The 12,520-nt window shown below is 38.4% G+C and overlaps 2 long non-coding RNA genes across 2 annotated transcripts in view; one reads left to right on the forward strand and one right to left on the reverse strand.

Moving 5' to 3' along the window:
* Positions 1-5,089, reverse strand: part of LOC144368129 (uncharacterized) — an 87,865-nt gene extending 82,776 nt beyond the window's left edge. The window contains exon 1 of the long non-coding RNA XR_013427902.1: positions 4,980-5,089. This is a non-coding gene — a long non-coding RNA (uncharacterized LOC144368129). The remainder of the gene's footprint in view (positions 1-4,979) is intronic.
* Positions 1-12,520, forward strand: part of LOC144368130 (uncharacterized) — an 87,626-nt gene that overhangs the window by 1,959 nt on the left and 73,147 nt on the right. The window lies entirely within an intron of this gene.

Consider the following 12,520-nt stretch of genomic DNA (forward strand, 5'->3'; position numbering starts at 1 on the left):
ATTCACAATATCCTAAAACAAACAAACAAACAAAACTCCACAAACTTGGGTATCAATCTAGCAAAAGAAGTGAAAGACCTCTACAATGAAAATTACAGAACACTAAAGAAAGAAATTGAAGAAGACCTTAGAAGATGTTCTTGAGTAGGCACATTTAATATTACCAAAAACACTGTACAGATTTAATGCAATTTCCATCAAAATTCCAATGATTGTTCTTCATGGAAATAGAAAAAGTATTCATGCAATTCATCTAGAAAAACAAGAGGCCCAGAATAACCAAAGAAATCCTTAGCAAGAAAAGTGAAGCAGGAGTCATCACAACACCAGACCTAAAGTTATACTATAGAGCTCTAACAAAAATAGCATGGTATTGGTAATAAAACAGGCAAGAAGACCAATGGAATAGAATAGTACAGACCCACAAAAATACAATTACCTCACACTAGACAAAGCTTTGGCAATAACATACATTGGAGAAAAGATAGCCTCTTCAACAAATCATGCTGGGAATACTGGAAATCCATATGTAGCAGAATAAAATTTAACCCCTATCTCTCACCTCGAACCAAACTCAACTCAAAGTGGATCAAGGACCTAGGTATAAGACCAGAAATTCTGCACATACAAGAAGAAAAGTTAGGCCCAACACTTCAACATATCAGCTTAGGAATTGACTTCTTAATAAGACCCCTAAAGCACAAGAAGTATAATCAACAATCAATTAATGGGATAGCATCAAACTAAAAAGATTCTTCACAGCAAAGGAAACAATCAAGAGCATGAAGAGAGAGTCTTCAGAATGAGAGAAAATCTTTGCCACCTGTACCTCAGAGCATTAATTTCCAGGATATATAAAGAACTCAAAAAACTTAAAACACACACAACAACAACAATAACAGCAACCCCAATCAATAAGATAAATGGGCAAAGTAACTGAACAGATCCTTCACAGAAGAAGAAATACAAATGGTCTACAAAAATATGAAAAAATGTTCAACATCTCTAGCAAAGAAATGCAAGTTTCTAGTCAGAATGGAATTATCAAAAATATAAATAACAATAAATATTGGTGAGGATATGGGGCAAAATGTTTACTCATACATTGCTGGTGAGACTACAAATTGGTGCAACTGCTCTGAAAAGCAGTATGGAGAGTCCTTAAAAACAAACTTGGAATGGAACCACCATTTGATCCCATTATTCAATTCCTCAGTATATATCCAAATGAGTTAAAATCAGCATAATATAGTTATACAACCACATCAATGTCTATAGCAGCTCAGTTCACAATAGTTAAGCTAGGGAACCAAATGAGACATATATACACAATGGATATTACTCAGCCATGAAGAAGAGTGACTTTATGACATTTGCCAGCAAATGGATGAATCTGGAGACTATCATGCTATGTAAAGTAAGCCAGTCCCCCCAAAATTAAAGGTCAAATGTTTTCTCATAGGTGGAAGCTAACCCAAAATGAGAAGGACAGGGGGTTAGGGGGAAGAATAGAAGTGAGTAGATTAGACATTAGGGAAGGGAGGGAATGGAGGGAAAGGAGAAGGTATAGGCAAAGACGAACAACGGTGGAATGAATCTGACATAATTTCCCCATGTACATATATGAAAACAAAACAGTAAATTCTACCATGATGAATAACAGGAATGGGACTCTTAACTAGAATATGATATATTCTATGCTTGTTCAATCATATCAAAATGTATTTTGCTGTTACATATAACTAAAAAGAACCAATAGATTAAAAAAATAGTTTATTGAGTATGTTTTGTAGTACAGGTTTTATGGTTATGAATTCTTTTAATATCATAGATGGTTTTTGTTTCATCTTCAATTCTAAAAGATAATTTTGCTGGGTATAGAAATCTTGGCTGACACCCACTTTTTTTCAGAGTTTGATATAAAATATTCTAAGCCCTCCTGGCTTTTAAGGTCCAGGCTAGGAAATCAGTTGAAACCCAAATCGATTACCTCTGAATGTGACTTGTCATTTTTCTCTTGCAGCTTTTAAAATTCTATTCTTATGCTGTATATTAGGCATTTTAATGTGTCTTGGAGAAGATTTATTCTCATTCTCTCTATTCAGAATTCTGTATACATCTTGTATTTGAATTTCCACTTCATTCTTAAGATCTGGAAATATTTTGAATACTATTTCATTATAAAGACTGCACATTCCTTTAGTTTGTATTTCAGAGTCTTCATCTATCCTATTGATTCTTAAATTTAGTCTCTTGGTGTTATTTCAGATTTCTTGAATATTCTGGTCATGTCTCTCAACATCTTTTCTTTATGTTCAACTTTATTTTCAATATTATATACTTTGTGTTGAAGGCCTGAAACCTATCTTCAAAGTGGTCTGCTTTATTGGTGATTATTTCCATTGAAAACACAATTTGATTTATTAACTTTCATTCTAGGATTTGTGTGTTTGGTTCTTTTTCAGGATCTCTAGCTCTTCATTGAAGTGATCTTTCACTTCTTGTATTTTCTCTTATTTCATGCCTTACATCTTCTTTTAACTCATCAAATATTTTAACTATGATATTTATAAATTCTTTCTCTAACATCTCCTTCACTGTGGTATCTATGGGGTCACTTGTTGAAGTATTATGGGCTGTTTTGGGTGGTTTATTCCCTTGCTTTTTTTGTATTGCTTGCATGTCTACCCATTTATTGAGATGGTCATTGCCTCTTATTTTAAGCAAGGAACTATTCATGACCTTTCTCTTAAGAGCCCTGGGTTGGGCAATTATCCAGGTATTAATACTTTCACTCAATGTATAGCCTCTGCTGTTCCACTTGAGAGAAGCCACTGAACTCTACTACAATCACTTCAGAACCAAGTCATGTACTATTCAACCTTTTTAAAAGCAAAATATTTGTTGGTACTGTTCTCCACAGTTCACCTAATCCAGGTATAAATTTGGAGTAAAGTTCTCTCAGGTTAGCTGTTCCTTCACTGCCTCCTTTCTGTTTTGTGGGGAGATTGGGAGACATTGCCTAGCTCTGTTCCACCATTTTCCAGGAAACCCCTGGCTCTCTCTTCTGACTTTCATATTATAACAATTCATTGGCATTTTTCACCTACTATTGTCTTCTTCCTTTATTCTTTGACCTTTTCTGTTTTTCCTGCTCTATTCTCATTCCATTGATATTTTTACAAGACACCTGGAATAAATATACGTGTTCAATCAGTTTACCCGGAAGTTTAAAAACATGTTCATAACACCATGGAACATGTAAGGAAAACATATATAAGATAGCTCATTTGAAAATTAACTTCATTTTTTGAACACTACTTGAGATGGAATATTAAGGAATAAGAAACCACAGGAAAATATGACAGCTCTACATCATCAATGGAAAAGTTTGAGTGAAGCTCCCATATTTTCCTGGCATACCCTGCCCTCACCCCTGGACTACACTACCCTGCCCCTTCCTAGGTCTGGAACAAACACCTCTCCTTCCTCTTAAGACCTCTATACCTGCTGCTTTATCAGCCAAGATATCCTTCCTTGGTTACAACTGACAGTCTCTTCCTAATCAGCCAGAACCTAACATCTAACATCAACAACCCCTCACACCCAGTATCAGGTCAAGTACCTCCCTGGTACACCCAAAGCACTCTACACCCACCTTCACAGCAGCACTGAACACACCAGGATTATCACTGCCTGTGACTCTGATCCCTTTGAGTTGGGAACTTAATTTGTTTTTTAGACCTACTATTTCTTGCAGTATTTGACAGATAATAATGGTTTGAAGTAAGTGAATGAATGGATCAATAATAGATGAATGGATGCTTCAAACAGGCTTTCTCTGGGGTGAGGGTGGGGACCAGCCATAGATTAGGATTACAAAACCTCAAACTCAAAGAGAAGAGTCCCTGCTATGAAACGGTTTCTGTTGTCCCGTCCTCACCCAAACCTATGTAAAACAGAGCCAAGACACTGGAGCAAAGAAGTTTGTCCAGAGCATTGCTATTGATTTCACTGACAGAAATGGAAGAAAAGATGCCACAGTAGCTATTGTGGAGTACTGAGCCAGAAAAGGGCAGAAGGGGGGTGAGTGTGCATAAAAATCATTACTACTAGTCTAAAGTTCAAAAGCTATGAAAACTTCCCAAAGAACATTTAATACCAACTACAAGAAGCACTCGACTAATGCTTGCATCTTAGGTACTTCTGGAAGCTCTGTATATGTTTTAACTCATTTTACCTTCACAACATTCTTATGAGTTAGGTACTGATTCATATTTTATAGATGGAGAAACTGAAGCTCAGAAAACTTAGACCTAAGACCATTCATCTAGAAGTGACAATGGCAGGATCTGAATCCAGGCAGTCTGAATCTAACACCCATGCTCTTAAACACACCAAAGCAAAAGTTCTGGTATTGAACTCAGGGTCCTTTAACCCTGAGCTATATCCTCAGACCTTTTTATTTTTCATTTTAAGACAGGGCCCTGCTAAGTTGTTGAGGATCTCATTAAATTGCTTGAGATCAAACTTGAGATCCTCCTGCCTCAGCCTCCCATGTCACTGGTATTATAGACACATACCACTGCACCTAGCATTTTATCTATTTTCTGATCTTGCCAACTCACCACCTACTCTAAGTTGATAAAAAGAAATTCACCCTTTTGGACGGAACACCAATATTCCCGCCTTGGCAAGATTCCTGGCTGTTTTCTGTCTCATATCCCCTAGACCACAAAAATCATACGAGGAATAAAATTGGGGGAGAGAAGAGTCCAGGGGCAGAGAGAGTGCTTATAATCTCTCCTTATCAAAATGCTGAGAAAGAATCAGTATAGAGGAAATCAGTATAGAGGCACAGTCAACTGTGCCTGGTACAGAGACTTAGTGGTCTACACTCAGATGCTGGGCCTTGGTTTACAGACCCAGGACGAAGGGGACAGTATGTGTCGGGAATCAAGTCAGAGCCAGTGACTCACCCCACGCGAGACCCAGAGGTTCAGGAATACATCACAAGATGCTGAGACATGTCTCAAACACTTGCCAGCGGAGCCCATCTGGAACATGAGTTCTGAGCATGAAAGAGCAAGAGACAGGGGAGGAGCCCAAAATGTGTGGGTCAGTGAGAGCTGACTCAGAGATCACTTCCAAGGCCAACCTGGGACGACTGGCCTTGTCTCTGACCAGTCCCATGGTGCTGCGAGAGGCCATGAGGGCGGCAGGGCTGAACCCAACAGCAGTTTCCCAGGCAGGGAGGAGAGCGCTCCAGCTCGCCCAGCCTCTCCCAAGCCCTCCCTTAGGGTCTTACTCATGTCAGGGCTGTAATTCTCAGGACAGCCCGCCCCTCAGTGTGAGAGGCAGGAAAAAGGGACCATCGCTTATGTCCCCTTGTTGCAGTTCCTCTGAATCCTTTCAAAGGAGAGGAGCTTGTAATCTAGGCCACAAAATTGCTCCCACTTGACTGAAGCAGAATTTTCACGTTTGAAACTATTGAATTTGTGATGTGGAATTTTTGTGTTCCATGTCTGTCTTTCCCACCAGGCAGAAAAATTCCATGGGGAAGGGGACCCCTTGTCTTGTTTACTGGTGTCTATGAGGCTCCCTGGTGTACAGTTGGTTCTCCATACCTATGTTAGGTGACAAACTGTGCATGAACTCTGTGTTCCAGCCCTTAATTAGGGATTAGCATGAACAAACCTTCTGCGTGCCCTTCTTTACAGACACCAGTCTGCAGATGCTCTGGTCCTCACCCCACTCCACCAGGGCCTTGTTTTGCCTTTGCAGAGCCAGCAATTAAAACCCCCAGGAAAGTACTACTGGAGTCCAGGTCAGGGAGCCTGGGCCTCAGACCCCCAAATAGCTCAGGTGTCAGGGGCTGAGTGAGCATGAAGGTGGGGGTTGGTTGGGCTGCAAGGGCAGGATCTCCAGAATCATTTGGGGACTGAATTACTGAGATGAAGAATTTGAGAAGTTGGGGAATTCAGTCAGTTTTTGAGAGGAAATGTCAGTAACTAGGGGAAAAACAACTGGGATGCAGGGCGAGCTCCTTGGCTGTGAGGAACTGTACTGGCTCCCAGTCAAACTGGCTGCCTTCCAAATTTTTATTTCTGGTGTTTGGTGGTTAAATTAAAAAAAAAAAAAAAAAACAACTTATAAACTTAACTCCAGTTAGGAAAAAAAAATACAACTATTTCAAATATTGATCCTGGATAATCCTTTCAAACCTGGCAGGGAGACCACCATGAGTTAAAGAAAGGGGAGGCCCAGCAGGTGGCAACTAGGGGAGGGCTGGGCCCCCTGCAGCTCTGGGGCTGTGTGATTTTCAAGAGCCCCTTCCCTCTCTGGATGTGGGTTTTACTGCTCAACTCACCTCCCATAGGGTTTTAAGAGTTAGGGTTAGAGGAACAACAGGCATGCAGGCTCAAGCAGTGATTCTCCACCCTTTCTCATAAACTGACATTTACCTTTGACATTTGGTGACTCTTCCTCTCTTGGCAGAAATAACACACGAATATTTATTTTTTTAAAAAAGTGGAAATGAATTAAAAATAATTTTATCAGATCAACGAAATAGAGAAGCAAAACATACAAATGGCTGGTCACTAGGGAAAACAAATGTCCGATAAACATTTGTAAAGATGTTCACCCCCAATAGTTGTCAAAGAAATGCAATTGAAACAATGACAACCATTTGGTATCTTTCAGATTAAAAAGCATGGGAAGAAAGAATGTTGTTTGCCAATTTTAACTACTGGAAAACTGAAATACTTAATAGAACTAGGATTGCAATCCAGTGAGAGTTGACAACATTCTTATCTAAAAAGCACTTAAGCTGGTGTGGTGGCAACACACTTGTAATCCCAGCCACTGGCTGAGGCAGGAGGATCTCAAGTTCAAGGGTAGCCTCAATGATTTTAGTGAGGCCTGTCTCAAAATAAAAAAATTAAGTAAAGCATTTAGCAACATATATTGAGATACAGATATATTTCTTCCCTAATAATGAGCTACAAAATATAATGTAAAAGATTCCATGCACAGTAGGAACAACAGAACTAAGGATTCCTGAGAATTTATTTAACAAGAAATGAATGACTTCTATGAAGAAACATGTTATTGTGTGCTAGAGCTTGAACCCAGGGCCTTGTGCATGCTAAGCATGCGCTGTGTCACTAAACTAAACCCACAGCCTCCCAAACATTCTTTATTCAGAGACAGTGAAAACATAAAAATGTTCAGATGAATTGAAATTTTAAATGTAAAATATGAAATCGTGAAAGTCCTAGAAGAAAAAATAAGTCATTTTTATATAAGTCTGAGGTAAGGAAGATTTTCTGTGGATGTTCTCAAAGGCAGAAAGCATTAGCAAAAAGCTGGGTAAATATGACTATATAAAATAATATTGCTAAACACCATAAATCAAAACTAAAAGGAAAAATAAAATAATAAAAATAAATAGTAAAAGAAATGTTAAAACATTGTTGGAGTTACTTTTTGTTAGAAAACATTCATTAACAACTATTCTAAAGAAGTATTTTGGGGGGAAATATAAGATGTAGCTTAAATTCTTATTTCTAAGAAGCAGATAACCATGGGTTTTCATTAAGTTCCTCAAAAATATCAAGTCAAGTTTCTGGTCCCTAAATGAGACAAACACCAGGTAGGCAATCCTTAAAGACTACTACCTATGCTAGGCAAGCACTCTAACACTGAGATATATCCCCAGCCCATTTTATTTTTTATTATTTTTTTAATATTTGTTTTTTTAATTATAGGTGGACATAATATCTTTATCTAACTTAAACCCTACCTATAAGCCCAGCCCCCAAACACCGAGGGATAAAAAACAAAGACATATAGTTCAACAAAGAAATTATTGAAAAGGAATTTATTTTTTTTCTCACATTCTTCACATTCAAAGGAGTACAATTGTTTGGTTTTATTTTATTGTTGGTACTGGGGATTGAACCCAGAGGTGCTTAACCACCGAGCCACATCCCCTGCCCTTTTTATTTTTTATTTTAAGACAGGGTCTTGCTAGGTTGCTTAAGGCCTTGCTAAGTTGCTGAGGCTGGCCTCAAACTTGTGACCCTCCTGCCTCAGCCTCCCAAGTCACTGGGATTAATGGCATGGGCCGCCATGCTCAGCTCATAGGAGTACAATTTGTAACTCCTACAGGATTTTGCATATATGCTCCTCTCTACCTATTCCTCCCACTCCATTAAGAATTTAGACTTACCAGGCATCCAGTACTAGGGAGGCTGAGGCAGGAGTATTTCAAGTTTGGGGCCAGTTTTAGCAACTTGGAAAGACCTTGTCTCAAAGTAAGATGTTAAAAGGGACTGGGGGTGTAGCTTAGTGGTAGAGCACTTGCCTAGCATGTACAAGGCCCCGGGTAGGTCCTCCCTCCCAAAGAAAGAAAGAAAGAAAGAAAGAAAGAAAGAAAGAAAGAAAGAAAGAAAGAAAGGAGGGAGGGAGGGAGGGAGGGAGGGAGGGAGGGAGGGAGGGAGGAAGAGAACCTAGACCCATCTTAACTTTTCTTTTCCAACTTCTTCCACACAACCCTCAAGCCCACCTTCAGTGCTTTCCCTTGTCTTTTCCAACTCCTCAATCTCCAACTCTGAAGCTCATGATATCAGATGATATACTAATAGCCCTCCTTGTCACAGCCTGGTCTCTACCCCTAATGCCTTGTAGATACCCTCCCCACCTCTCATTATTCCTGTGGTAGACCCTGGCTTTCTCACCTCCTCAGTCTTTTAACGTTGCCATGCTCTGGGGCTCAGTTTCTCTGACCCCTCCTTTATCTATACTTACTCCCTAGGCGACTCATCCCATCATGTGGCTGGTCCATACGTCCATAGGATAATAACACATGTATCACTCTTGCCTGGACCTCTCTGTTCGTCTCCAGACCCACACACAGCTGCCTATTCACATCTCTGTCTGGATGTCTAACAGACATCTCCCTCTTAACAGCAGAACTCTTCATTTTCCCTGCCTTCCTTACAGTTCTCCCCTTCTTAGTAATGTACCTTCATTCTTCCTCTTGCTCATCCCTAAAGCCTTAGAGGCATCCCAACTCTTCATTCTCTCACTTCAGCACATCTTGTCATTCCAGAATTTATCCACTTTCACCACTTCCCCCGTCCTCCAAACCTCAGTCTCATGGTGCCTGAATTTGTGCCAGAACCTCTGAGGTAGATACTCAGCATTTCTCTCCCCAGTGCATTAGACATCACTTTGGTAAGCAAAGTATCTTCTGAGCCATCTCAAAGAACAGAACTGTTGTGTTTTCCAGTCTCCCATCCTGTAGCCACTCCTACATGTCTACTGCTCTGAGCCTTTTGGTCCTTTCTTATACTATTGACCACAGCACTTTCCACTTTTACTTCATTAAATTTGGGCTGTCACTTTCTCTGAGAAACACATTAACGCTAGTCCCCAGGGATCTTGCCAAGGTGTTAAATGTTGCACTCTAGGAGAATGCTCCCAAATCAGTAAATTCTCTCTGTGATGAGACTCTAAGGTCTCTCATGATTCTGCCTCCTATATTCGCACTCTTTGTATTCCCTCCCCTTGAGTGTGACTGAGACATGTTCCAAAATACATGTGGTTATGTGTCTGTAGTTATGCTACATTAAGATTGGAACATCAGTCTTTAAGGAGACTCTGTCTTGATGGCTTTGAAGAAGGAAGCTGCCATGGTATGAACTTTGCTAAGAAAAGGCATATCTAACATGGTGCTGAGGTGGCCTCTAGAAGTCAGCCAACAAAAAAGTGAGGCTCATTTTGATAGTCTGTGAGGAACTGAATCCTACCAACAACCAGGTAAGGTTGGAAGTGGCTCCTTCCCCACTTGAGCGTTCAGATAAGATCAGCCTGGGCTGACACCTTCATTGAATCCTTGCAGATGACCTAGTGAAGTTGTGCTGGAACTCCTGGCTCACAGGAACTGTGAGACAATACATGGGCATAATTTGAAGCCACTAAATTTATGTTAGTAGTATTATTGCTCAGCAATAGATAATGAATACAATTTCTTTTAGCAAACCTTATGTTCTGCCACACCCTTGACATAGCACTCTTCAGATCCAGTCTCATGCACCCTCTCCCAGACTCCCTCAGAACACATTGGCCAGGTTCTATGGTTTCTTCCTCCTCCTCATAAGCTCAGCTGGACAGTAATGTTACTTGACCCTAGTTATTGTTTTTGACAACTGCTACACTTTGACAGAGGCTATGAGTATGTCTTCACAGCTGTCCTGCCAGTGAGTGATTCGATTCAAAATCCCACTACAGAGCTTGCTTCCAGCAACCACTTCCAATACCAACTGTCTTAGCTCAGGGACCCTGAGATACAGGTCTCAAGACTCTGAGATTTATGTGTTTCTAATTTAATTTCATTGTGATCTAATAGATTGCAAGGTATTATCTTTATTTATTTATTTTTTTGTATTTACTAAGAGTTGCTTTGTGGCCTATGACATGGTCTATTTTAGAGAAGGATCCAATGCTTCTGAGAAGAAAGTGTATTCAGTTATTGATGGATGAAGTATTCTATATATGTCTGTTAAGTCTAAATAATTAATTTAACTTTTTAGTTCTATATCTACTTTATTTAGTTTTGGGGGTATCCATCCAACGATGAGAGAGGTGGGTTAAAGTCACCCTGTATTATTATATTGTTGTCTACTTGATTCCTGAAATTGAGAAGTGGGGTTTTTTTTGTTTGTTTGTTTTTATGTACATAGATTTTTCTCTTGTTTGGGACATACATATTTATAATTGTTATGTCTTATTGATGTATAATTCCCTTAAGCAGTATGAAATGTCCTTCTTTGTCCCCTATGATTAACTTTGGCTTGAAACAAACTCTATCTGATATGAGATAGAAATCTCTGCTTGTTTACAAGATCCATGTGTATGATATGTTTTTACCCACCTTTTTACCTTCAGTCTCTGAAAACAACATACTTTTAGGTCTTATTTTTTAATCCAATCTGCCAGTCTATGTCTTTTTTTAAACATTTTTAAAATAATTTTTTAGTTGTAGATGGGTACAATACTTTTATTTTATTTGTTTTTATTTTTATATGGTGCCAGGGATCAAACCCAGTGCCTTACACATGCTAAGCAAGCACTGTACCACTGAGCCACAACCCCAGCCCCAGTCTATGTCTTTTGATTGATGAGTTTAGGCTATTTACATTTAATATTATTGGTGAGAAGTGATTTTTCTTCATTCTCTATCATTTTGATTTATTTCTGTTTTTTTTTTTATTTAGTTTCTCCTTTGATTGACTATTCTTCTAGTGTAGTTCCTCCATTTCCTGGTTTTCACTTTTATTTTTAATTTCTTCTTTATAAAATATTTTATTGATTATGTTTTGTAGAGCAGACTTTTTAATTGTGAATTCTTTTAACTTTTGTTTATCAAGGAAAGTTTTTATTTCATCATAAGTTCTGAAGCTTAATTTGCTAGATATAGTGTTTGTGGCTGGCATCCATTTTCTTTCAGAGCTTGATATATATTAAGACCTCCTACCTTTGAGTCTCAGCTGAGATCCAGATTAGTTTTCCTCTAAATGCAACCTGTCATTTTTCACTGGCAATCTTTAAAAATTCTATTCTTATTCTGTATGTTAGGCATTTTCATAATAATGTGCTTTGGTGTGGGTCTGTTGTAGTTTTTTCTATTTGGGATCCTTTAAGTGTCCTATATTTTATTTTTTCATTTCATTCCTTAGGCTTGAGAAATTTTCTGATATTATTCTTGAAAAGATTATTCATTCCTTTGGTTTGTATTTCCAAGCCTTTATTTATCTCAATAAATCTTAAATTGTATTTTTTCATGTTATCTCATATTTCTTGGAAATTCTGTTCATGGTCTCTTAACATCTTTTTTCCATAGCTAATTTATTTTCAATTTTATATATTTTGTCTTCATCACCTAAAACTCTGTTTTTCTGTTGTGGACTAGTCTGTTGGTGATGCTTTCCACTGAAGTTTTAATTTGGTTTATTGATTCCTTAATTTCAAGGATTTCTGATTGAGTTTTTTCCAGAATCTCTCTCTTTATTGAAGTAATCTTTTACTTCCTGTGTTTTCTCTCTAATTTTACTCCTTACATCATCCTTTACCTCACAGATTAGTTTAACTATGTACATTATAAAGTATCTTGGTTCATTTGGTGTGATTTGTTCCCTTACTTTTTTGTTGTTTGTGTGTCTGGCCATCTAACAATATAGATCTAAGGCTGTAGAGTTTCTACCCTGTAGATTTATAGTGTCCCTAAAGGTTTCCAGTATCTCACCATTTAGGGATAAACAAATAATAACAGCAATCAATGTAAATAATATACAGCATTAAACCAAATAGTTCCTGCTCTGATGTCTACAATGTTGTCACAATCAAAAGAAATGATATGATAAGTTACTGCCTAAAATAAAAAGTTTGCAAAGGAGTTTACAATTTCAAATGGTAAAGAGGGAGAGGACAGAAGTGATGTCAGATGTAAAAA

This window comes from Ictidomys tridecemlineatus, chromosome 11 (assembly GCF_052094955.1).
Source record: "Ictidomys tridecemlineatus isolate mIctTri1 chromosome 11, mIctTri1.hap1, whole genome shotgun sequence".
Lineage (NCBI taxonomy): Eukaryota > Metazoa > Chordata > Mammalia > Rodentia > Sciuridae > Ictidomys > Ictidomys tridecemlineatus.